This window comes from Coenobita brevimanus, chromosome 69, assembly GCF_032717465.1.
Source record: "Coenobita brevimanus isolate Jiangsu-jjx chromosome 69, ASM3271746v2, whole genome shotgun sequence".
In the NCBI taxonomy this organism is placed as follows: domain Eukaryota; kingdom Metazoa; phylum Arthropoda; class Malacostraca; order Decapoda; family Coenobitidae; genus Coenobita; species Coenobita brevimanus.
Window position 1 is genome coordinate 28870928 of NC_137022.1, and position 25071 is coordinate 28895998.

General features: G+C 40.2%; 1 long non-coding RNA gene across 2 annotated transcripts in view; it reads left to right on the forward strand.

Annotated features, from left to right (window-relative positions):
• The first annotated feature begins 593 nt into the window (after window positions 1–593).
• LOC145406081 (uncharacterized) overlaps window positions 594–25071 on the forward strand; it is a 30563-nt gene continuing 6085 nt past the window's right edge. The window contains exons 1-4 of one of the 2 annotated variants that reach the window (XR_013898501.1): window positions 594–647; window positions 5349–5465; window positions 9227–9485; window positions 13834–15238. This is a non-coding gene — a long non-coding RNA (uncharacterized LOC145406081). Of the gene's footprint in view, window positions 648–5348; window positions 5466–9226; window positions 9486–13833; window positions 15405–25071 lie in introns of those variants that run through there. The other variant, XR_013898500.1, reaches the window with a different exon arrangement.

A 25071-nucleotide genomic window follows, 5' to 3' on the forward strand; every position in this document is an offset into this window, starting at 1 on the left:
ACTTGTTCCATATGTGGCATCACCAAAATAATATGCAGTGGAATACAGGTGTTATAAAATAAGCTGTAGTTGGTAACATGGAATAAGTGTAGAATAATTCTAGTCCTTCCATTCATTTTGAGTGTTGAGGTTGAAGCCCAAACCTAGGCAGTATTCAGTCCCAGTATTAATTTTCAGGCGAGGGTGATAGAATGTTAAAAACTTTTGGTGAGTAGTTTTCTGTAGAATGTCCGCATAGCAGAATAACGGGTTACATAAAACGTCGGATTTTAATCCACCCAAGCAAATATATTTAGTAATTTATATGTTGTTGTGAAATGATGTCATTTGAATGTGATTTCGAAAAAAAAAATTTCAGGTATTTCGGGCAACGTTTGCGTACTTTAAATCCTGGTTGTGTTATAGTTTGGCAGTAATACTGTACTACAACAGTTATCTTATAATTTCATAAGTTTTTGACGCAGATAAATGCGTTTTTTTTTTTTTTGTTATGCCGGTTTATCAATTTAATGAAATAGTGCTAATTGGAGATTAAGCACTTTAAAACTTATTACGGGACCCGTACCTAAGACGCCGTTATGTCGCGTTCATCACAAAGATTGAGGGGTCCAGAGAAGGGGCGGAGAAAATTAGAAATATTCACGATGGTAAGTGTGTGTTGGATGTTTTGCTTTTATAAGGACGATCACGATTGTATGAGGGTGGTGTGGAAGTATAAGGGAAGAGTGAGAGGACAAAGGGAAGAGAGATGGGTCGTGATGATGCTGGTGTGGAGGATGGTGACTTGAAATTTCTCTTCCGATTTTGGGTGCCTGTATTTTTAGTTCAGTAGTATAATATTAGGTAATTTGCCAAAGTTTGCTTTAGTGCTAATTGGAATGTTTGTGTTCTCAGTAATTCGATACACTGGGATAGGAATGTTATGTAGTGTGCCAAAAATGCTTTTTCTTACTGGAGCTATTGTATTATTTGCATTTGGGTGTTAAAAGTGTTGAATTGAGATTTCTTTATAGATATTTGAAATTATTGTAGTTATACATGCAACTGAAGTAATAATGTTATTGAAATGTATCTTTCTTAAGTTTCAGTAGTTAAATATAAATGGATTGTTCTCATAAATTTTATTTGTATTTTTTGCATATCATGATGGGGTTCAGTTGGGATTTTAGGATTAATCTTTGAAATCTTTGCGGTTAGATGGGCATGTGTACGGTAAGTGTTCGTAAATTCTATGGTTAGAAATGCCTTCATAGTGATGATATTAAATTATGCCGAAGGTCTTTATTTTTCTCAGCAACAGGAACACAGCCAGGTTAAATGTTATCGCTTACAAGGTGGCTGCATGAGCTTTGGCTGAGTAGTGTTAACAGGCAGCTCAGACCACGACTTGTTATCCGATACTTTTCCTCATTGTAGTGACGTTTATTTCTATTTATTTATTTTGTGAAATTTGTCTCTTGTACTTGTTTTGGATTTTGATTTGTATTTGTAGTACATTGATTTTATTTTGTTCCTGGTTATGGTGGGAATTAAATTTTTCATTTCACTGGTACCAGCTAGTCATTGCTATTTTATTCATACATTTTTTTCCCCCTATTTTTATGCTTTTCTGTATTTTTAAGGTAATGATTACGGAAGCCTGCCTCTATAGTTCAGGTTATGTATCATCCTATATTATGGTTAAGTTAGGTATCATCCAGCATTGTGGTTAGATATCATTCAGTATTGTCTGGAAAAGAAGAGTACATAACCTAAACCAGTCTGAATTAGTGTATCATTCTGGCAAACCTAACCTGACCCATAGAGACATGGCTGTTCTGAATAATTACCATATTTCTATCTATACTGTATCCAGATGCCCTATGTCTGTCCCACTCTCAGGAACTTTCCCACTACACACCATGATCTTCATGTCTTCGTGTGTCGCCACATGTCATCATGAGTAATGTGGCTTGGCTTAGCGATGGCATACTGCTGACATGGAGAACTTGGTCATTCTTCGCGGTTCTTGGCGCACTACGGCAATTTTTGGAATGTTCAAAAATTGTCGGCACGAGGCCGACAATGAGGAGAATGTGACATGTCGTGACAGTAACGTCATTTGTCTTAGCATTGACGTGACTGTGTCGTGAAATGGCCGTTTAGGCCTACTGTTTGAGGTATGATCGTAGCATTTCACCAAGATCATACCTCAAGGGTAAGATTGTGGTGATCCTGGCCGTTCTCGAAGATGAACTTGAATATGGGACACGGGCCTTAACCCATCCCGTCCAGGTGGCATGTATACGTGACGACCTGGGGATGTCCAGGTGATATGCATACGTGATCTAGTGTTTTGTAGTATTATTGGTGTTGTATTATAATTATAATTACCGGTATAGCATTTTATTATATTATACTATAATATTATAGTTTTAGCTGAGAAATTATTGTTTAAATAACTGGTTTTTAATAAAAACACCTGCTGATGGTTTGAGTGGTGAAAACAACCCTCAGACGTGATGGGTTAATCTTGTAAAGGGTGTCCACAAACAAAACACCAACATGTTGCCTTGCCCCCTACCAGTTCACTGCCCTCCTCCCAACTTACATCCCCCTCTCTCACATTGCTTCTGATTTTTCAAGTATTGGTATTAATGTTTCACTTTTATGTTCAGTATTTTTGTTTTTATCCTTAGTGTTATGTCTTTTGTAACTACACCAGCATTTTGCATTTACACATCTTATGTAGTTAACCCGTCACGTCCCGAGGTTTTCCGCACCTCCGACATCCCCCAGTCCCGAGGTATTTTCGATTTTTTTTTTTTTGGGCTAAAACCTTCGCTTTTGGTGAGAAACATCGAAAATTCATAGAGAAATTGCTCACCTGAGGTTTAAAGTGCCCAATCCAGGTAGGAGTTCCTCCTTACCTGAGTGGGTTTTCTAACATGCTGGCACCAAAGAAAACGAGTTCTATGGGAGGGTAACTATTTTATCCACTCATAAACGGTATTTATTTATTTACTTGGTACGAATGTATATGTAGTATGACAGTATATTGGTTTTCAAGCAGTAATAAAGGCATTATAAGCATTGTTTCACTCACTAACTAATCACCATACCTGACCTATTTTTGCCACACTACCTGATCATTATTTCTGGCTGTTTCTTCTTCTAATGCTCTGTAAACATTGTCCTCCACATTGTCATCGATTGGGGAATCACTCTGGCCCTGAGTAACTTTACTAGCCAGGTCACTGGTAACAGGTCCTTTGCCAAGACAATGTCATGAGGGGGGGAAGGGGGAGGTTATGCAGTGTAAGGCATTGTCCCTGCTTGGTATCTTGTACAGGAATAGAGGAAGGTGTCCCGTGTATACATATGAAAAATCATGTGCGAAAATTGAAAATTGTGCAAATTAGCGACCTTGCAATTGCACGACGTACTGGTACGTCGCCGGGACTGGCAAATGCAAATCGTTGCAACGTACCCATACGTCGTCTGAACCTCCTGACAACATTTTTAGCATTTGCAGTACAGTATTATTATTGTTATCACTATACAGTACTACTTTATTAAGCTCAGGGTACATGTTTCATAGTGAAGGATATAATTAAACAGCATTCTGTAACCCATTCACTATGCTAGCATGTTTATGTTGCTCTGGATACTGGCAGACTATTCAATTTAGGAAGGGTTTACTGTATTTAAATTTATTTCCCTTGATCTTATTGTTAAGGCCTGTCTACACTATCGGGCAGTGCCTGACAGGCAAACATCGTTACCAAATCCTGTTCCAATACACATGTTTGGAAGGTGGGTGGCAGGCACATGCGGAGATGACATCATAAGCGGGGAAACCACGGGCAAACCATCAAAATGCCCTTGCTTGCTGGTTTGATGGCAGAATAACACGTCTATCCTGTCTTCTGAACAACAGTGGTCATGTGATGCAACCCTTCACTTAGCACTCTCAGCCTCATAAACGGGCCTGTCCACATTGTCGGGTGTATAAAAAGCGTTTATATCCATTCTCATGTACAGTACTGGTAGTGGATAAAAAAAATGCTCACGTCCATCTTGGAGTTCACATAATATGGTCATATGACCTCCCAACTCTCTGCTTCAGTGCAACCACTCTTTACACCATATACCTTTCTACGCTCACTTCTCCTTGTTCTTTTTAAAGCATACTGCAAGTTTACCCCGCACAACGCTATTTTTTTTCCTTTCCGCTGTGCTGCGCATGGTGAGACCGCACTCAGACCTTCCTGACCACCTGTTGGCTACTGCCCGACGTGGACTGCCTAACCATCTACCCAGCAAGGTGGAGAAAATCACAGGCATGCGCGACAGACTTTGCCCGGTGAGGGCACAGCCTGCCAGGCATTGCCCAACAGTGTGGGGCCTGCTGGGAACTCCTCCATCTGGTAACACTGCTAAAGACACGAGAGAAATGTGCTTAGTGGGCAGTGCCTGGCGTGTGGACAGGCTTTTAGAATGCTCTTGTTAGAGTGAGATTCCCAAAAGGTCGTATATCATTACTATCAAGGAAGGCTGTCATATACTCTTAATGTACTGGTAGTCATTATTCCTTAAGTATCAAGGATTGGTAGTCCAACTTGAGGCCCCTGTGCCTGAAAGGGATATTAGAGGTTGGCTTTATATAGTACTGTACTGTAATTAGAAACCTGGATGTGTTGGTAATTATTATTCCCTTCACTCGGGTGGCATTTTATTATTATTTTTTTTTTTATTTATTTTTTTTTAAGGTGTTAAATGTGGTCATAACCGTATTACAACTAGATCTCCTTAAGGCTAAATACAATTTCTCTGGTGGCAGAAAAACACTGGGCACAAGAAATAAATATTTGAGTGTGCATGTGAAGTTTACATCTTTGTACTTGTTTTTGCTCTTTGATGGTAATGATGGCTGATATGCTGCCAGGATTAATTTCTTTTCAGTCTGTTGACATTTTTAAAACTTATCAGGATAGTTTTTATATAAACAAAGACTAACTGGAGAGGTTGTATATATCCTTCATTAATCCCATCATTAGTTGAGCACTAAAAAAAAAAAAAAAAAAAAAATATATATATATATATATATATATATATCAGCAAGAGCAGAAAAAAATCACCGTTTTCAGGGGGTTAACCAGTCATTGTCACTGCCCTAAGCTGGAAAAAATCGTCTAGTAGCAGCAAGAGTAATAAAAAACTGAATTGAATAGATGAAGAAATCACTAACCCTTTGACCCATTTGTTTCCCATTTCAGATGTACCCACAGCTAATTGGTTGTTTGTGATGGTGGTGATGGTGATGATTATGATGATGATAATGATTCCAACTCGATATTTATTTGCAGGTGATTGGTTGGCTGACCGTGCTGGTATAGATCTGATTGGTGGAGATGCAGCAACAGAAGAATGATGAACATGAGTAGCCTGGATGTGAACTCACTGCCATGGCAACCACATGATGGGTTAGTGCTTATGTCTGCAGAATTATTGTAGCATGTTTATCCTATCTTGAGGAGGATGTAAGGGAGTATTTTTAAGTGTACAGGGCATAGGCTACTTATTAGCCAAGCTATTGTACGGAGTTACTGCTCATGGTTTTTGTTTTTATTTTTATTTATTTATTTATTTATTTATTTTTATAGTTCAAATAAGAACAGCACTGACTTCACAGTGTTCTGATTCTTATTTGTATTTTGCGTTTCTTAATATATTTTAAAAATTACCCTTTAGTTTTATATCTAATGTAACCACTTACTCGATGTAATGCTGTTAACAGGTTCCTGCCCTTTCTTCTCTTCCTTCTTTCCATCCTTCCCCTTCTTTCTTTCTTTCCTTCATTCTTTCCTCTTCCTTCTGTGTTCAGGTGACTCTACACTGAGTGACAAGCCAAATGGTTTCCTGTACATCAGGAAACTATTTACTGTGCCAGGTAGTAACCATATAACCAAACTATGGCACTAGGTGATTTAGTGTACAATTAAGGTGCTTCATTCGGATTGAGCCTGTACAGGTTTATATCCAAGGAGTGGTTGGGGTTTTCTCATGTAATGCCACTCAGGGATGGGTGAGGCAGGTCACTCATCTCAAATGTCAGGACCATCTTGCGTAGCCCCAGGCTCCTATGGTCCTCTTGAGGCAACACTGGGTTAGATGATGAATGAATGAAAATATATTTTTTTTATTATTTTTTTTTTTCTGTGATGAAAGTAGGATTTCAGTGCATCAATGATCAGTGAAAGTGTATGGCCTATTTAATTGGGCAGTCTTTGGTTAGTTTTCATACTTCTCATATTTCTCCTGTCCTCTATACCCTGTACCTCACTCTGTCCTTAAATGGGAAAAGTTCTGAATGATAATGCCCCCCCCCCCCCTTTTTTTTTTTTTTATATATATAGCTCTGATAAGGAGCCGTGTTAAATATACTCACAATGTGCCAGCTGTTGGTGTGAGATGGTGAGATTTGTGTGTGTTTAGACTATTATATTCAGATACGGAGAGACTTGGACTGGTCAGCAATACAGTATATAGCCTTCATTAACCCCTCCATTATTAGGGTATACTACTAAGCTGGAAAAAATTTAATCTGGTAGCAGCAAGAAAAAAATAAAAATGAAATATGATAGGATGATGAATGAATGATAAATATAAATACATCACCAGATTGAAGAGGTCAATAACAGAAAATGACCTTTTGTTGCATTTGTTTCTCACTGTTGAAATTTACCTATAGGTGATTGGTTGGCTGAGTGTGGTGGTAATGATGATGATGGTGATGTATTTACCCACAGGTGAGTAGTTAGTTGGTTGGGTGTGGCATTGGCAAGTGCATCTTATTGGTGGAGGTACAGTAGCAAAATACTGGTTGCTGTGACTGGTTATGGCCAGGTTGACAGACCTACCTAGGCAACCATCTTATGGGTTACTGTCCATATCTGTGTGGAATAATTTTTGTTTATATTTTTGTTAGAGATGTGCTGATACCAAGATGTCGGCCGATACCGATACCCACTTTACAGCCGATACCAATACTCCGATACTAACAAATGGCCAATACTTTGCCGTTACCGATACTTTTTTATTTTGATTTTATTTATTTGATATTGATTTATTTGATGCTGATAATGTGAGTGTTGTTAATGCAGGAGCAATATAGTAATCTATATATACAGTAATATATGATAATGTTACATCGTACATGTAATTGTAATGTAGTATAGTATATCATAACCATCTGTTTATCAGTGTCATGAAACATGAGTGTCTTGAATCACATGATAAACCAGAAAAGTATCAGAGTATCGGCCGTATTTTTACCTTACCGTTACCGATACTGATACTTAAAAAAAAAAAAAAAAAAAAAAAAAAAAAAAAAAAAAGGCCGATGCTGTTGATACCGATACTATCAGCACATCCCTAATGTTTGTGAAGTAAAATGGTAAGTGTCCAGAGGGTTCGTAAGCAGTCAGTCTCTCTCTCTCTCTCTCTCTCTCTCTCTCTCTCTCTCAGAAAATCACAGCAGCACTAAACGTATTTTTTTTTTTTTTTTTTTTTTTTTGCTCAAGCAGAGAACAGTTTTTAGAACAACAGTCGATTCATTCATCTGTGAATGTGAGGGTAAATGGCTTGGGTGTGGTGTTAAGTATGGATATTGGTTTGAGTGGTCAGGCACTGTCCTGGTAACTTCCTGCTGTTTTATGTTTCCTTGCCTTTTTTTTTCTCCTCTTCCATGCCATGTAACATACTGAGACATGTTATTCTTAACAATGTAATAACCAAACTGAAACTTAAGAAATTAAAAACACTGGACTGACCGAGATTTGATCTCAGGCCCTCGCGCATCATAATCGCACACATTACCACTGAGCCAAAGAGAGGATCCCCGCTTTGCCTCTAGGCAATGCGAACTTTTTATACAACTCATTACAGTGTTAAGTATAAATATTGGTTTGAGTGGTCAGTCACTGTTCTGGTAACTTCCTGCTGTTGTATGATTCCTTGCATTTTTTTTTTTTCTCCTCTTCCATGCTATGTAACATTGAGACTTGTTATTCTTGGAATATCTTTTTCTTCATTAACCTTCAGGCCACATAACATACAGTATAAAGTCTTGTCAATTGACCTGTATTTTGTATTGCATGGGAGGAAACTTCAGATTGTAAATGTCAGAGTGGCAAACTTATAATGCCCATAATTTAAGGTGAAGTTTTGAAAGAGCCAGAAAGGGAAATGATTTAGAAAAAGGAAAAAAAACAGTCCCATATAATTCTCTCTGGGATGTAGGATCCCGTGAGTGCAGTTCCAGTGTGTTGGTAGTTTGCAGTGAATCTATATTGTTGTCCTGCAATAGCACTGGAGCTGTAAGAGAGTATGTTGTATCAGTCATCATCGTGCCCCCTCTTGGAAATCCTCCAGTGAAATGGCAGGGGCAGAACATTTGACAGGCTGCTTTGTAAGGTTTAAAGTGTTGAGAGTATTAAGATATTGTTTGTTTATTTTTTATTTATTTTTTGTAGCTGCAGTCTTTTCACTTTACTACAGTATCAGATATATGAGTACATGTAGTTGTACATTGAGTGTGAGAGTAAATGTACATGGAGAGTGTTTACTGCATGGTGTGATTTATTTCATTCTGTGATGTTAAGCTGTCATTCTAACAGTAATTGTGATACATTTGGTTGTGCATAGTGGTAGGTGGGGGCACTCACCATCCACTTATTCAATGTAGTGCTGCCCTTGGGTGGCTGCCCTTTTCTCTCTTCCTTGCATCTTTCCTTCTGTCCTCTTCTGTCTCTATTCTTTCCTCTTCCTTCTGCCAACAGGTGACAACACTCCCTCCTCTGTCTTTTTTTTTTTTTTTTTTTTTTTTTTTTTTTTTTCCCCCCTGCCTGTGGGTGACTTTACACTGAGTGACAAGCCAAATGATTTCCTTTACATCAGGGAACCATTTACTGCACGGAGTGGTAACCATATAACCAAATTAAAGCACCTTGTGGTTTAGTGGGTAGGCTAATTAAGGGAATCCAATTGGATTGAGCCTGTACGGGTGTATATCCAAGGGGTGGTTAGGGTTTATTGCTAATGTAATTCCACTCAGGGATGAGTGAGGCTGGTCACTCTTATATGTCAGGACCAACTTACCAAGCCCCAGGCTCCTAAACTCCTCATGGGACAACGCAGGATTAGATGATGATGATGTCATTTCTCACTGCAATGTTGCTTTCAGAGTGGAGGATGTTTGGACAGTGGAGATGCTGAGAATAGACAGAGATGAAGAACCTTGTGGAGCCCTGGATTGTGAAAGTGGAAGATTGATGGCCAGACAGGGAACCAGATATGAAGACAGGTTGGTGGCCGGTTGAAGACATTAATGAAAACGATATGGGTTGAGGGGTAGAAGCATCACTGAGCCATAGTACAACTCAAACAGCAACACTGGATGAGTTGTCTTCATCATATACATCACCATTAACACTCCGCTATGGGTAAGAATTTCATAGAGTGTGACCCGAGGGATAGGAGACTGAATGGGGAGGCTGCCAGAGATTGAGTAGCATGGAAAACCGCCATTAGGTGACCAAGGCCAATGCATGCAAGCATGTTGGAGCCTTTATAAAGGATATAAACGAAGGTCACTTCTTCACTATAATATTTTAACATTTGCTGCAGAACATGGTGAATGTTTTTTGGCGTATCCAATGGAGCCAGGATTCTGGGGGCATGACTGACGAGTGGCCCATTGGATTGGGCATGGGGATTGGGACTGGACATTGCTATTCACCTTGCCCTTGGGTGGGAAAGGAGATCCGGATGATGATGATGATGAGTATTTGCTACCCATTGTGAGATGGGAAAAACGGGTTAGGCTGATTGATTGTACTCAGTAATATTAAAACAAGGATATATGACTCAGTACACTGTTGCAAACATCCCCATATGTTCAGAGAGACAGGTAGGAAAATGTGTGTGCCCAGGGCTTTCTTCGTCCGCAGCTTCATGTTCCTACAGATCCAAGAGCCTTGTAAGTTGGTAAGTTGGGTTAGGAGTATGTAAACTTAAGATGTACCTGAAGTTTGTTTCTAAAGGCTTAGTAGTTTTCTGTCATAGATCGGATACGTTTATGTGAAACAATTGAATGTGGTGAAAGTTTTTGGTGGATCAGATAGAGCCAGGATTCCAGGGGCTTGAATGATGAGTGAATGGAAGTGTGACTGATTGAATTAGGCAAACTTGGGTTGTCTGGACATTGTGACTCCTCACCCTACCCTAGGATGGGAAAGGAGCACTGGAAGGTGATGATGATTATGATTTTATACACAGTTGCATTCATGATTTCTTGGACACATCTGGAGGTATCTGGCATCCTCTTATTAAACATAGTAGTATTAATCTATGAATGAAGGCAACAATTTGTGTTGTCCCCACTGATTGGTTACAGAGGCTCAGTTCCATTGGTTACCATTGTGAGAATAAAAAATTACATTCTAAGCATCTCTAGAGTGTATTGCATGATATTGTCAGTATATTGGTAGTGATATCACATGATTCAGTCGTACTGAGTAGATGAATCAGCATTACTTACATACATCTACAGTTGGTTAAACTGTAGTAATATGAGGAACAGCAACCTATGTTACATCTAGTTGGATTCGCTTCAGAGGATCGAAAAAGAATTCATATTGACCAAATTAAGTTAAAGTATTGTTTCTGCATAGCTAACTGATGTTTAACATGTGCCTCAGTCCTCTGTTGCTGTGTCCTAATACTGTTTGACCTAAGGAGCACTGCATCATTTCATGCAATTACTGTATAACGGAACCCTGTATGTGTGTGTGTGTGTGTGTGTGTTGGAACTTCACGAAGAGCAGCGTCGGTTCTTTTCACACTAGCATTTTTATAATTTGATTCATAATTGTAAAAATTATTACTTATTTTCCATTGGTAGCGATCTAATATGTGTTATAATTCTGGAACTGTGTCCCTCTGTCTGTATTTCCTGCTTTTTATGATCTCCAGTCTTTCAAACGCAGTGTGTCCAGGCATCTCAAAATGAATAGATCTTGAATTTGGCTCTGTCTTGTATTTTGTTTTTCTCTTGGAAGGAACAGTTCTGTGGGCTCGTTGCCTTTGGTTCCTTCTTCCTCACACAAAAAAAAAAAAAAAAAAAAAAAAAAAAAAAAAAAAAAAGACAAAGGTTGCCATTGGCTGCTGTTCCTCATATTACTACAGTTTAACCAACTGTAGATGTATGTAAATAATGCTGATACATCTACTGAGTACAACTGAATCATGTGATATCACTACCATTATACTGACAATATCACGCAATACACTCTAGATATGCTTAGAATGTAATTTTTTATTCTCATACCTAACCAATGGAACTGAGCCTCTGTAACCAATCAGTGGGTACGACACAATAAATTGTTGCCTTCATTCATAGATTAATACTACGTTGTGTAGTAACAGGATGCCAGATACCCTCAGATGTGTCCAGGGAATCATGAACGCAACTGTACATCATACTTTACCAGTGACTGTTAGTCTGCAGTATGAGTGGTAGGTGGGGGCGCTCACCATCCACTCACACGGTGTAGTGCTGCTCTCGGACAGGGTTGGCATTGATTAAATCAAATTGATTTAATCGTGATTAAATCATTGTTTATTTATTTTTTATTTTTTTTGCTAAAAATCATTTTTTATTTTATTTTTTTATTTTTTAAATCTAAAAGTTAACAGAAATAAAGATCTGAGGGTTTTTTCTTCCTTCTGCCTGTGGGTGACTCTACACTGAGTGACAAGCCAAATGGTTTCCTATACACCAGGAAACCATTTGCAATGCTGGTTGTTAACCATATAACCAAATTTTGGCACCTGGTGGTTTAGTGGGTAATTATTGCACTCCAATCGACTTGAGCTGGTGAAGGTTTATATCCAAGCGGTGGTTGGGGTTGATTGCTCATGTAATGCCATTCAGGGATGAGTGAGGCAGGTCACTCTCATCTTAAATGTCAGGGCCAACTGCCTAGCTCTGGGCTTCTATGTTCCTCATGGGGCAATGTAGGATTGGATGAAGGTTTAAGTTGTGTATAACTTTGTGTTGGCATTCATTTACTCAGATACTTAAGCATTAAGTTAGCAGATTTTGGAGAATGGTGCCGTTAGAAATTGCTATGTTGAGATTTTGGAGATTGGTGCCATTAGAAATTGCTACATTGTATGACAGAAAAAATATTTTTACGTTTGTGTAAATAAATATTAAAATTATTTGTACATCTGAAATAATGAGCCATAAATCAAAAACCAAAGTCATAAGACTTGGTAGGCTGTGCTTGGTCACTTAAGCCATGTCGTAATAATATCAGCTTAAGATTTTTGTGTGTGGTAATATAATCAGCTTTGGAATATGCTGTCTTGATTACCACTGGCAACTCAAGCTTAACCAGTAGTGTACAGACAGGACATGAATAGGTATGTATCTGGATTCTGGGCAGTGGCTTTCAGCCTGAACCATCAGTGGATAGACAGGACATGAAGTTAACAGTATTCAGTATACAGCTTTTGAAATATTAGCTATATAATAAACAGAAAAATAAAATAAATCGAATAAAGAAAAAACAATAATAATTGATTTTTGTATTTTTTAACAAAAATTAAAAAATCATCAACCTTGCTCTCGGATGCTTGCCCTTTCCTCTCTTCCTTCTGTCTGTGTGTGACTACACTGTGTGTCAAGCCAAATGGTTTCCTGTACACCAGGAAACCACTTACAATGCTGGGTGTTAACCATATAACCAAATTGTGGTGCCTGGTGGTTTAGTGGGTAATTAAGGTGCTCCAGTCAGATTGAATTGGTGCAGGTTTGTAACCAAGGGGTAGTTGGGGTTTATTGTTCACATAATGCCACTCAGGGATGAGTGAGGCAGGGTCACTTGCATCAGGACCAACTTGCCTGGCCCCAGGCTCCTATGCTTCTCGTGGGGAAACACTGGATTAGGTGATGAAAAAAAAAAATGAAATATTGTATTGTGGATTACTCAGTAGGAATATAGACTACCGGTACTCTACTAGTGCATGATGTTATCAGATTGATATGGTGCAAAACAGGGGTGTGGAGTCGGATTTTAAAAATTCCGACTTCGACTCTGACTCAAGGAAATTATAAGGTTGCGACTCTGACTCTTCCCCCCCCTCCCCCTCCCCCTCTTCTGCAGTACAGTAGTAGGCATACTGCATTACTTACATATTTTCAAGTTTACTTCATCCATATTATTAGTGTATATAATATAAATGAATAAAACTGTGGCGACCCTTCGCAGTGTCAAAGGCACGTCCGGGTGTCAGTTGGCGATGGGGTTGCCTAATTGCGTGTTTTGCATGCGCATCATTTCCCTCACAGCAGGATGCAGAGGGGATGCTCTGGCAGCTGACTGGCAGGTCATGCAGGAGTACCAGTTGGACTTTATGTAACATTTCCACAAAAAAATTCACGTTAAATTAATATTACCACAAAAAACATCTCTGAGTAGATCAAATTGGTATAATTGTTTTAGCAGTTGCAACCCCAGACTTATCAGAACATGAACCCAGTGGGCTGCAGGCCAGCGCTTCTGTGGTTCATCATTTTTCTGTTGAGGGATAGGGATGGGATTGAGGAATGTTTATATAATAGACAACTCCTTTGTCTGGCCCTACCAGTGCCACCACAAGAAGGCAACCCTCTCCAGTACTAATACTGTTGAAGTTTTTAAGGTCTGTATTGAACTCTGATACAGACAGGGTTAATTTATGAACAGACCTGAGGATAACTCCTAAAAACTTGTTATTTTTCAGGGACCACGAACACTACTGCTGCTGCTGGGATTGGTGCTACTGCTGCTGATGCTCTTGGGGTTCCTTGTGCTGCCGGTGTTTTCATACTCCTATTCCTGTGTTTTCTGCTGCTGCTGGTGTTAGCCTGCTGCTTCTGTCTTCTTGGCATGGCCAGGGGGAGGGGGGGGCACTGGCCACTTCAGATCTCGAGAAGAATACCCTGACTGGCCTGAAGAGTATCCTTGAACAGCTCCATAACTCTTGGCCATCCCAATCTTCAGTTCATAGCTGTGCCGCTGCAGCTCCAACTACAACTGCTGCTACTTCTACTGCTTAAACCACACACATCTATGAGCTGCGTTACGTCATATTCACAGCTACCCATTCATTCACCAATTTTTTGTTTGTCCTTTACAAAGAGGCATGAAACTAAGCAACTCACTGATGTAATCCCTTATGGGTCACATCTGGTTGGAGCACCGTAACTCCTCGCACTGTCATGTGTCTGTCTGACTATATTACCATCAAGTTTAGTTAGTTATATCCTGGGTAGCAGAAAGCCACTTGGCTTGTCACTCAGTGTACTCAGATGTCCACTTGCATAAAATTCATGGAACCATAGTTATGAGGTAGGAATAAATCTCCATTAGTTGTCACATGTAAGATAAAATGACTAAAAGTTACCAAAAACTGGACAGCCTTAAGCCACCACAGGCAAGAAGATGTGTACCAAGACTTCTGTCCTGAGCATGAGCAAAAGTATGTAGACAAATCTCCTGATGTACCAGTGGAAGGTTTTATTTGAAATATTTTATGTGACCTGGGCAGCAGACCAAAGTTACTGTTCTTTCATAGTCCACCATCCTCCTGTAGGGGAGTTGTAAGGGAATTAAGGGATGTTAGTATACCCTGGCAGCTTCATTCTCTGATCATTACCACAAAAGGTGTCTGTTTCAATCACTAAAATTTATGGGAATAAATGTTACTCTGCCCTTTGAGTAAGAATGATAAATCTTGAATACAAGGTAGTGCTGGCAGAATATTGTTGGCATACTTTTTTTCATGCCTGTACATCACAGATACAATAAGTCCATTATATGAGACAGGTGCTCAAAAATACTGGGTGGTTCATTATATGACATGCCTGATTATCATGTGTTTTGTCTTTGCTTTCTGAACTATACCTTACCCCATCCTGAGATGGGAAGAAGAGTTAAGGATGTGATGATGATGATGATGCTTACAATGGTTGATGTGGAGAATGGCTTAGTCAGCATTATCTACTTTCCCATCATCCTTTTATACTGTATAGGGATTACGTGTTTACATCCATTGGTTGCATTTTAACAAATAAATATCCATCCATCTATCCATCATCCAATCCTACGTTGCCCCATGATGAGCGTAGGAGCCCAGGGCTAGGCAAGTTGGTTGTGACGTTTATGAAGAGAGTGACCAGCCTCACTCATCCCTGAGTGGCATTACTTGAGCAATAAACCCCAACCACACCGTGGATATAATCCTTCACTGGTTCAGTCCGATTGGAACACTGTAATTACCCACTAAACCACCAGGCACCAGAATACCACTCAGTGTAGTAAATGATTTCCTGGTGTACAGGAAACCATTAGGCTTGTCTTTCAGTGTAGTCACCCATAGGCAGAAGGAAGAGGAAAGACTCTTGCATTTGCTTCTAGTAATTGAATAGAGTTTGCTCATTCAAAGTAAGCAAAAAAAATTTCCTTGTTTGCCTATTTATCAGTCCGTTGCCAGATCCCTCAGTCTCATAAGGGGTGGAAATATAATTCACCACCAAGCTGCTTTGTCCTGTGCCATTTGGCGGCCCTCCCTCCAACTCTCATCCCCCTCCCTCATATCTCCAGATGATCCTTAAATCTCATCCTTGTTCTCTTCCTCTGCTCTACCCACATACTCCATTCTGCATCTTTTGTACGTGGCCAAACTAAAATTATTTCAACCTTAAATCACATCCACTTCAGCAGCATCACAGAGCTTCCTTACTTTCTCATTTTATCCACACACACACACACACACACACCTCATTTAAACTTTCTTTCCAACGGGGGTCCAAGCTTCACTTCCCTGTGTTACAGTGGGAATCACAGTACTGTTATGCAGTGACTTTTTCACTTCCTTGCTCACTTTTCTGTTTTTTATTACTGCTTTCAATGTACCAGCAACCTTTCTAACCTGCTGTATGCATTCAGGTACTTTACTTCCTCCTTGAAACATCATCATTACTCATCACACTACCCAAGTACTGTACTTGGATGCACTCACATTCTCCATTTCTTCACCATGCTGTCTTATGTGCATGTTGCAACTTCATTTTTCTCACTCCTCGACCGTAACTTTACTCTTACCTACATTCATTTTTTAATTGCGTTTCTTACCTTCACCCTGGACTCATTCACCAAGCCTTGCGGTTCACATTCATGCTCTTTTGACGGTACAGTACAGTATCATCAGCAAACAACAACACACGAAGTTTCCACACCCTACACTTTCTCCTTAGACACTCAAAGATCCACTGTCTTACCTTTTGTCTCTTTTTATAACCCCATCCTCTTGCAAATTGAAAAACCACAGAGATATGACACACACACAAATTTTTGACCTTGTGCAGATTTATTTTCCATACCTCACTGGCAGAATTGGATAACACTGTTGCACAGCATCCTTTCCATAGAATTCCTTCATGACTAGTACCATATTTCAGTATTTTTTCAACTGCATTTACAAAGGAAAGATGGTAATTAAATGCATAGTTAAACAGAACAGAGCTTACTTAAGTATCTGCATGTTAAAGTTGTCAAAATACCTGCATTCCCCACACTAGCAGACTAAGCCATTCCTACTGCACACCCAATATATATATGTATATAAACACACACACACACACAATATATATATTTATTTATTTGGACATTCCTTTATTTTGGTTCAGTAAATTGTGAGTTACTGTTAATGTGGTCCCAGCATCTTAAAGTAGTGTTGTAACTGAACCTCTTCTAGGGACTGATTTATGGTCAGTTTCAGCTTTTTTTGCCAGTACAAGGCTGTACTTGCTCCCTGACTAAGGAAAACAATCTCAGTATGAATTTGGTTTTGACATTGTGTAGCTGATCAGTGTGCGTCTATCATCATTGATTTTATACATGAACAGCACATTTATTTAATCCTGTGTGAAGCATTGAATTTCATTTTGAATTTGGTGTATTTTTATGCCTATTTTCTTGTGTTATTTTTGCATTTTTGTTAATGCTTTGCTACAGTAATGTACTTTGCACAGTCAGCCGCAGGAAAATGTTGAGTCATTGTTTGGAAGATTTTAAAATGCAGCTGTTCTGTTCTGGAACTGTCTTCCTGTCTCTGCTGTATTTCCTCCTGCCCATGACCTCTGGTCTTTTGAATGCAATGTTTGTGCAGGAATCTCAGAATGAATGGATCTTGAATTTAGCCCCCAGTTGTTTATTTTATTTTATTCATGGATTGAGCAACATTGCAGTCATTCAGAACCATTGTTTCATTCTTCTCTGGGGAAAAAAAAAAACTCTGATTAGTACTTAGAAGTATAAAAGCAACAAGCATCTTAAAGTTAATGTCTCTTCGTTTATGTCAGTGATCAGTGAGCATTTTGAGTTGCCTCCCTTCATTTATCTCAAGAGATTAACGACCACCTTGTTTCCCTTCGTTTATCTCAGAGATTAATGAGCATCCTGAACTGTTTCCCACATTTATGGAAACATTCGTTGTTAATGTCGCTTACGTGTTTTTGTAGTAATAGTTTTTCCTGTGGCTGACTGCACGTTTTGTTATACTGCATAGCAATGTGGGTAGGTTTATTAGTGCTTTTTCTTTCTGTTCGCATGGACTGTCAGTTTTACACTTAATGATCACTAGCTTGAATGTTGGCCAAGGACAGTCATACTGGAGAGTTAATTTGACTAGTAGCCAAGGAAGCTCATTCGTTGCTCATCACCAAGACTTACTGAATATTATGCACCCTTGACTTAATGTTATAAAATTTTCTTGGTTCTGTCAGATGAAAACAGACTGACTATAGTTATGTATTTGTTTTTACATTTTATTATTGACTTGTAATTAAAAAAAATAACTCCCGATATCCGATGGCACATTAACTGACAAACGTCATTATTTGAGAAGCAAAAATCTGGCTGGATTAAAGCTTTATCCCTTTTTTGTGGCATCAGCTGACAGTAAGTCACTAACCACAGGAATATTTAACAAAATCTTTTATAATACTACAGTATGGTGAGTGCAGTAAACAGTAACTATATTTTACTGTGTAGTACTGTACTGTCCCAGGAGTACACTACTGTATTTGGGATTGTTTTCTCTGTTTGAATAGTTACATTGCATACAGTATATACAGTATATATAATTAGGGGTTTTGCCCCCATTGAGAGGCTTTTGGGTAGTACTGAAATCACTGAAAAAAATACATCATCCAATATGGCTCCTTTTTTATTATGACGGATAGTCAAGGGATTATCACTTTTTTTTTTTTTTTTTTTTTTTTTTTTTTTTTTTTAAGTAGTGGAAAAATGTACCATGAACCATCTCCTGCCATTTAAGTAGCAGTATGGAAATATCTTGAGGTGTCCCAATGTATTGAAATACTTTTTCCTTTTTTACTGTGTTTCAAATCAAATTATGTAGTAGAAACTTCCGTTTCAAGTTTAAAATATCCCCCCCTTTTTTATATAGCTAGATGAAAGCAACGATTTCTCTGTCAAGTCGTTTTTGTTATCTCAGAATAGCTCAGAAACTTCCATTTAAATGTCAAGCAGATTATTTTGTGTAGTAGGCAATATTATGATTACTGTATTTCCTGAGATATAATGCTCACCAGCGTATAATGCTCATCCATGAAAGGTAAAGGAAGAAAGTGATATATAATTATTGATATTCAGCATTTACCAATAAGTTGTGAGGGCATATAATAACCTTACGTTCGCTAACAGGTGATCACTATCTTGTTTACAATGGATGGGTGTGTTGGGCTTGGTGCAGTGGCAACATATCAGACTCACAGAATGTTTAGTTTACTCTTTTAGTATAATGTCCTAATGGTAATGCACATTCATTTAAATCCGAATCATTGAAGTCTTAATACTTAGTATGGCCATCGATTGATTTGCTTTTGACTGTTGGAGGAGCACACAAGAAGGGTTTGGACCCCCCCCCCTTTTGTGTGTGTGTGTGTGTGTGTGTGTGTGTGTGTGGAACAGCTCTGTCTGATGATGTAGGGTTTGAGTGATGAGTATCTGGCCCTTTTCAGTGAGCTTTCAGTTCATTAACTGTGATCTCATGTTTTGAGACCCTACTTTATTTCATCCTTAGATAGAAATAATTATTGGTATGATGATGAGGATTGTGTGGTCCACTTCATTGGGCATAATGTTGATACATCTCCTTTATTTATATTTTCTCATTCGTTGTTTCTGGATCGTACCTCACATGTTTCTCAGTGTAAATAAGGGTAGGGGTATTGGGATGACATAGGAAGAGACTAGGTGTAAACTGAGTGTTGGTGGTTGCACCCCCAGGCTTATCTGAACTTGAATTCACTGGACTGCAGGAAACCAGTTACTTTAACTAATCACTCCCTGGGATCGTTTGCTGAGGTTAATGTTGAAGGATTTCTGAGTTGTGATAATTTGGTGCATGTGAGTGTGTTGCGGTGTCGGGGGATACATTGCAGCGTGGCCATAGTGGATGGTTTGTGGATTGTACTTAGTGTTGGTACTGAAGCAGGGAAGGGTGATGACTGCTGTAGTCTAGCTACTATTTTTACTCTGGCTTGACCTAGATTTCTGTCCTTTAACAGCATTTTCACAAATCTCACTGACAGGAAATGACAATACTATGATTCTACATCCTTTCAATACAGTTTTCTTCGTAACAGGCATGTTATTCTTGTGGTAATGGATTTGTACAACTCAGTAGTCTTGATGGAGAGATGGCAGTTTTAGGCCACGTTAATGAAAGAAAAGTGTAGGTGTACTCATGTCTCTCCGAGTAAGGTAGTTTCTGAAGGGTGGATGGCAGGGAAGGATGATGGCCACATTGTAGTCTGGCTGTGGGTACTCGTGTCTCCTGGGGTAGGGTAGCTTCAGCAGGTTAGATGTCTGGTGAAGGTTCATGAAGGGTACTGTCTGATTTAAGATTTTGAGTGGCTTTTGTAGCGATGGGACTGTAGTGTATTGGTGTTGTGATGAGATGAGGTAGATCGAGATGGTTTGGGCAAGTGGAGAGGATGGGAGATGATAATTGAGTACAGAAAGTGAGAAGTGTTAATGTTAGGGGTAGGGTTATGAGTGGGAGGCTGAAATTGACCTGGGACAAGGTCATTGAGTGTGACCTCAGGGATAAGGGACTGAAAAGGGAAGCTACCAGAGATCGAGCAGCATGGAGAGCTGCCATTAGGTGACCAAGGCGAATGCATGCAAGCATGTTGGAGTCTTCAGAAATTAAATGAAACTATAAACGTGTTTCAGATTCCTTCCGCTGTCCATAAGTATGCTCTTTTCATCTTAACCTGGCCCAGATTTATGTCCTTTCCCAGTTTGTTCCTTGCAGACCAGTGTCAGAAAAGCAATTCTTTAAGACAATCACCAGATTCTTCTGTTATCCACTGTTACAATTCAGTTTTCAAGATTGAGAGATGGTAATTGTAGGCCAAGCTATGGTAAAAGTAGAGTGTTGAAAACATCAAGTTTATGAGATGCCCTTGCACAGCTGTGGCTTTTGGTTGGAGAAAAGGTTATGTATGTGTCCAAAGTTAATCCAGGGACATAGGGTGCCTGTATTGGGAGTGACAGATAAAAGAGGGAGACGAGGGTGTGTTTGAGATTTGTCTCTACCGTGAAAAGAGCGATTGTTGTATGTGATAAGGTTGTCGTTTTGCGTTGTCTGAGTGCTCTTGCATTGGTGAGTACTGTTGGAGGTTGGTTGCTGTTTGTTCAGCTCTGTTGTGAATCCATTGTCAGGTCATTGACATAGGATGGCACTGTTATTAAAGAAGGGGGAAGCAAGTAGCTGTTGGAGGTGAAGTTAAAAGTGAAAGTAAGAGGACTCGGCAGCACTGAGCATCTTGAATCATTTGAGTACCACTGGCATGGAAGGGAAACATTTCCACTCTCATCCATCGTCCATTCAGAAAATCAAGGTTATTGGGGCACCTTAATGAGATGATGATAAACAAATTTGTTTGAGACCTAGAGACACCTTTTGCACACCAATACAAATTTTTTACTCCAGTGTATGATGCCACCAAAATGCATCTTTTCTCATATACAGTAATTTCCCAGTTAACAGTAGATGCGTTCATGGAAAGTACTTGTAGGTAGAAATTGCTATAAAAATGAGGGTTGAGTTCCAGCTAAAGAGATTTTCTAGGTTATGTTACTAATTACCTTTGGGACTACAAATAATTGTCAAAATGTAAAATTCATAAACTTGAAAAAGCTTTTTGTAGTCATTATACTCTTATTAAAGGAGTTTTGTATGTTCTGTATATTTTTGTACTTTTATGTGTGTTGCCATGTTAGTTATGTATTGTATTAGGTTTCTTTCTAATGCTTCCTTTTTCCCCTCTTACCCTACCCTACCGTACCTTGCCATCATCTGCCCCATCTCTCCTACCATCCACAACCCTATCCTGTCATCCCCCACTCAACGCTTCTCCAATGCCCCTCATCCTACCCTACCCTGTTCTTCTCTCCCCTATACTACCTTGATCTGTCATGCTCTACCCTATCCATCCTTGCCCTGCCATCGCCAACCATACTCTACCCTGTCCAGCTTTATCTTAATGTATTCTGCCATCCTGTACCCTACCCAGTCCAGTCATCCCTTACCTTGCCTTCTTCGAACTCTACCCTGCCATTCCATTTCCTAGCCACCTTCCCTTCACTACCATACCCTATCTTGCATCACCATACGCTTTCTCTTTCTACACATTATCCTGCCCCTTCCTACCCTACCCTGTCTTTCCATATCCAGTCCTCCACTCTCTTCCTTGCCCGTTCCTACCTTACCCTGCTCTGGCTGTTCCTACCCTGACCTTCCTCTCACTACCCTGTCCTCCTTTTACCTCCTCTACCCTGTTGCTCCTTACTGCTTACTACACTTCCCTGTATCTTGATACACTGCTTCTTGCAACCTGCCCTGCCTTGTCTTGCTACCCAACTCTTCCTACAATGCTCTGCCACTTTTTAATCGGCCTCTCCTTATCCTGTCCTGTCTTTGCCTACTGTAATCTACCATGCCTCTCCCTACACTGCTGCTTGACCACAAGTTTGGTCTGTGATTAGCTCTTGGTGCCTTTACATCATCTGTTGAAAGCCCCTTTGCTGAGTCATCAGCCTCCTCATTTCCAATGTTGTGCCCTTCTTTCTCCTTGATACCCAGCCAAACTTCATGAATCCCCTTCCCAGAGTATTACCATTCCTCCACCCACACTAGCAAAGTTAACTTCTGTCCGCACTTACACTCTACTTTTCCAATTTGTATACAACGTCTGCTCTCCCATTCTTCCTTTACCAATTGTGATGACCTTTCTCATAACATCTCCTCCTGTCTCTTACTCCCCACTACAGTTGGTTCCTCTGTTACTCCTACTTCCAAATATTCTACCTCACCCAATGGCCTTTATTCCTATTTTCTCGAACATCTATCTCCTCATTCTTCTACTACTCATAATGACACTGGTGGGTCAAAAACATCAAATGGCACAGGGTTTGCAGTATTTTTCCCTCGATCTTGCCAGTTTAAGTTACCCTTTGTTCTTACCGTACTCACAGCAGAACTCTGTGCAATGTTCTCTTGTACAATTACTCTTCATCATTATCTTTTGTTCTTTTCACGGACTCCCTTAGTTCACTTTTACTTTTTTAATTTTTCCCATGTTTGTGAAATTCAAGAATGTCTGTTTCATGTATCTGTTAGAAAGAAAAACTTACATTTCTGCAGTTACCCTAGTCATGTAGCTGAATCTTTAGCTTATTCTGCAGTCTCCTTAGGGAATTCTCGCTTTTGTGCCATTCCGGCCTCTACCTCCCTATTATCACTTCTGACTTTAAGATGGTATTCCTTGTGGTCTGACATTTCAGCTGATAAACTCCACTTAGTGAAATGGTCCATTTCCCCTTGGCATAATCGATGTCATAGAATAAGCAGATGGGAAACTGCGCCAGCCGGGCTGTTTATTAGCCATACCCAGTTCACTCATTTAATGTCCAATGGACCTCCACCCCCTTGTTCTAACTGTGATGTTCACCTTCTTGTTTCACATATCTTTTTAGAATGTCCAAATTATGGTACTGCTTATGCCACTGCTTTTCCTTTTCTTGCACAGCTTCATACACTTCCCTGTCGTGAGGAGTCCCAGTACTATCATGTTTCTAAAAAACAATCCATATTCTTCACTTAATCTATCCCCCCTTTACTTTCTATTTATCCTCTGCCGTGTCCTGTGACTATACCTTCAAATCATCACATAGTGCCATATGATCTTTGCTATCTGGCACCTGGATTTTTCATTTACTCACACTGTACACCAGCCTGCTTCAGTTCACCCCACCCTGTCTTTGCATATCCCATCTTACCCTTTTGTACCCCTCCCAGCCTCTCCCTCTTAACCTGCATTTCCTTAAACCTGTTTTCCTTCTCCTTACTCTGGCCAGTTTCTTCCTACCTTACCCAGCCTTTCCCAACCCTATCCTGTCTCGCATCCTAACACTGCCGTGCCTCTCATTAACCTATCCTATGTCATCCTACACTGCCTTTGCTTAACCCACCTTGCTGTTGTTTACCTTACTTTACCTGTACTTTCCATACTGTACCCTTCCCCTCTCTTTTGGTACTTTACCACCCCAGCCTCCTTATTCTTCAGTGCTGTGGCTGTCCCTATTTTGCCATGGCCTGCACTTCCTACTGTACTCATTCCTTCCTCTCCACCTCTTTCCCCTCCATTCTCTGCATGTCCTTGCACTGTCCTTCTCTGCCTCCATACCTTTCCTTTCATTTTTCAGCCTTCTCATTGTATTCTTTGCCTTTTCTGTCCTTTGCATCTCCATGTGCTTCCATTCCCTTGCTCCCAAATCCCTTTGCTTCCTTCCATACCATACCCATCCCTCACTCCCTTTTTCCCCCTCCCATACCCATCCCCTTCCCTTCCCTTTCCTACTCATCTTCCTCTTACCCCTACCCTAGTTATCTGTACCCTACCCTTTACTCTCACTCCCCTACCAACCTGTCTCCTTAACCCTCTCCCTTCCTCCTCACCTCACCCCTTCAGTCCCCTCTTCCATTCCCGTCCACTTCCAGCTGCATTCCTTTCTATCTCTCCCTGTTACCCTACTTCTCAAATCGTCGTTTCCCCTGTCCTACCACCCCTCCACAATTACCATACCAACCTCCACTACCACTTTATCTGCCTCACCCTCTACCACCACCCTGCCTGCCTCACCCCTCCACCACCCTGCATGCCTCACCCCTCTACCACCACACCAACCTGACTTCCACTACACTACTTCCATACCTACCTTCACCACCACCACATTACCCAGCCTGCCCTCCCACGCCCCCAACTGCATTTACACCACCCTAACCTACCCCCTGCCTTATACCAGCATAACCACCACCAGCCTATCTGCCTTAAACCCCCCCCCTTCCCCCTTTGCCAGTACTGTGCCTACATACTATGCCTTAACCCCTCCCCCCTTCCCCCTCTGCCAGGACTGTACCTGCGCACTATGCTTTGTGGAACATTGTAAATAGATATGCCCCCTACCTGTATGCATACTCCCCCTCACCTACATGTCCCCCCTCCTTCTTCACCTATACATCCTCCTCACATATACACCCTCTTCCCTCCTCCACCTAGGTGCTGCCTTCCCCCTCACCTGTCTCCTCCACCCCCCCCCCACCTATGTCCCTTCCTGCCTCACCTGTACACGTCTTCCTCCCATCTATACACCCTTTCCCCCACCTGTTCCCCTCCTCCCCCCATCTATACGCCCTCTCCTTCACTTACACCCTTTAAAACGCCCTTCAAAGGGTTATCAAGATGTCTAATAAAAGTTAGGGTATTTTTAAATGTCCCAAATTATATCAATAACCATTCTTTATACACTTGTGATGTGTTTATATTGATATCGATTATATGTGAATGCAATAATATGTACGACACGTTGCATCTCTAGGTTC